Raw genomic sequence first — 3,072 nt, 5'->3', positions numbered from 1 at the left:
TATATATATATATATATATATATATATATATATATATATATATATATATATGTATAAATATAAATCTATACACATTTTCCATTGAACATATGTTATATTCGGTATAATTATGTTGTTAATATAACATATATTGTTAATATAACATAATGAAATATTATCATTATTGAACACATTTACAGTTAAATAATTTTATACGTGTGCACATAAGTGATACCGGATAAATATGTGGAGCAAGACATTTTTATGAAATAATTTAATACTCACATTTTTATCAGAAACTTGCAACTTTCCTGGAGAAACATCGAGATATTGCGCTATTCTTTCTATACATTCGATATTACACAAACCCATGATAAATAAAAATGTAAACGCAATATTATAACTTTCAGAATTCAGAAGAAAGGTTGAAGCGTTTCTCTGTGATTGAAATAAATTATGATGTTAAAAGTATATAGGTCCGACTAACCTCCATCAAACTAATTTTGGAAGACTTACCACCAGAGGGTGTCTGAGAATCAAGTACCATTTCATTTAGGCTGTTCGATTTTTTATTAAATTTAAATTCGTGATTTTAGATTGTGATCAAAATCTCGCTACAAATGACAATTGATGGACCAATTAGAAAAAAGAATTTTACAAACTGATCAATTAAAAAACGCGCTTTAAAGCGTTTGCAACATCGCGTTGACTATATACTCTTTATTATATAAATGCTGTAGACAATGGCATAGCCAAGGGGGGAGGCTATAGCCCTCGAAATTCTAAATAATTTCAATAATTTCAATAAGAATATGTATTGTTGAGTCTTAAATATCAAATTGTAAATTTGTTTTGAGAGAAGAAATTAAATTCTGTTGGGATAGTTCTCATATTTAATTTAGTTGCAAAAATATATTTATATGTATTAAAAATATATTTGTTGATTTTCGTTTGTATTTGACACGTAAATAAAAATTCGATAAATTACACGAAAAAAAATATTGCTGTTAAAAAGTGGCGTTGAGAGAACGGCAGCACTTCAACTCACGAAATCTCAGTCGGATATTAATATTTATTATTCAAATTTTTACACTGTAATCTTTGACGTATTCTGCGACTTGTAAAAAATTATTTCGAAATTTTCGAAGCTTTATGACAAAATGGTGAATTTTTAATATTTTGTCGAGTTTAGTGAATTGTTTCAAATATTAAAGTTGTGTTACAAATTTTCAAATTACAAAGTTTCATTAATGCTACATTGTAATTGAATATTTGAAGAAGTTTTCTGGAAAGTTTAAATCTTTGAATGTAATAGTAAAAAAAATTATGACAATTTATATGTTCGACGCATTGCGATTGCAACGACATATAAATTATATATAAATTATCATAACTTTTTTGCTTTTTTTGTTTATACTTACTAAATGTCATTAGTATAAAAAAGAACATTTAAAAAAATGTTCCTCCCGAAACATTTTTCTCACTACACCATTGTAGAAATAAATAGCATACTTTTAATGCTAATAGTTTATGTATTGCCGAAAAATTACAATTTTTTTTTTCTGAAGTTATCATTTCTATTGATAATCAAACTCGGATGATAACATTAAAATCACAATTTTAAATAAAAATCAAGTTAAGTTTTAAACATATCTCTCTATATGAATTATATTCTTTAAACGTTTAACAAATATAATCATAAAAAAAGTTGGAACTTTTTAAATATTCCAATAAAATAAAATTACAGCAGTATTCTTTTTTTTTTATAAAGTTTTTTAAAGATTTCAAATTATAGAACCATATTCGAACTGCTCCGTATCTCTTTCATGATTGTTTCTATTTAAAAATAAATCTTACACTCTAAACCTTCTAAACTTTTATCAAGAATTTTTAATATTTTGCCCATGAATTAGAATTTTCCTTAAAACTTGTCAAATTTTTTTAATAAAATACATTGTTCTACAAAATGCGTAACTAATATATTGTAAGATTCTATTATTTAATAGAAAGCATGAAAATGATTAATCATTACCATCATTCTTATAAAATGTTATAAAATGCTATGATAGAGATTTATCAAAGAATGAGACGAGATACACACAATAAATGACTTTCTATTATGCAGCTCTAAACGATTCACATTATACGAAATATGCTGCTAATTGTGCCATTTTGTCCTTTGGTGGTTTAGGTTTGCCTCGGTTACGGCTCTTGGCATGACCTCGACCACGCGTGACGACTGGTTTCGAAGCTACTGCACGATGCTTTTCTACTAACGCAGCAAAAGCTGGGGTGCAAAACACACAACCAGACATTTCGGTCACTTCGTTGGGAAGCTTACTTTTATCCTGAAACCAAAAAAAATAGTAGCAGTTGCATGTTCGTTTCAGAATAAATACTGCTTCCTCACCTGTTTGTATTCAACAGTTACTAACTGTGCACCGCAATCACACGTATCTGTATCAACTGTCACTTTATGCGCGTTCTCAAATAGATGGATAATAACATCGCAACGATTACATCCTAATTTCCACTTAGGTGCGGCCGAAGGATCGAGTACAAGTATACCTAGATCGCATTCCAAACAGCTGGACAAGCCATTTGAATTCATACCGTGCGGGCATGTCGGATGCGTGCATGAATTGCAACCGCTCATGCCTTTTTTCATATCTCTAAATTTGAAAGAATATTCAGTCTTCTTTCTTTATACTTAAATTCAATTACAATACAATACATACAACTGTGTAAATATACCTGAATGGTGGATTGTTGTAACAGTATGGACAAAATGTGTAACTTTTTCCTCGTGTTCCAGTCGACCATGAAAGTAATTCAAAGTCATCCAATGGACATTTTAATTCTTTATATATTCGTATATTCCCATTTTGTGGTAAATTGTAAGTTTCGTTACAATGAGCGCAATGCATTCTAGACGGTTTAGTTTGTATGTATTTCATGTATCGACGACATTTACCACATCTGCAATATATAGCAATATATATCAATGACAAGAAATCGAAAAAAGAACAAATAATATAGTGGAATATTGTACAAAGCAAAGGATGAATATAATTGTTATTATATTCATCCTTT

The 3,072-nt window shown here is 28.6% G+C and overlaps 1 pseudogene; it reads right to left on the bottom strand.

Moving 5' to 3' along the window:
* Positions 1 to 2,073: 2,073 nt before the first annotated feature.
* LOC105625389 lies at positions 2,074 to 2,958 on the bottom strand (annotated as a pseudogene).
* Positions 2,959 to 3,072: the final 114 nt, after the last annotated feature.

This window comes from Atta cephalotes (assembly GCF_000143395.1).
Source record: "Atta cephalotes unplaced genomic scaffold scaffold01281, whole genome shotgun sequence".
In the NCBI taxonomy this organism is placed as follows: Eukaryota; Metazoa; Arthropoda; class Insecta; order Hymenoptera; family Formicidae; genus Atta; species Atta cephalotes.
This window is presented reverse-complemented; position numbering and strand designations above follow the sequence as displayed.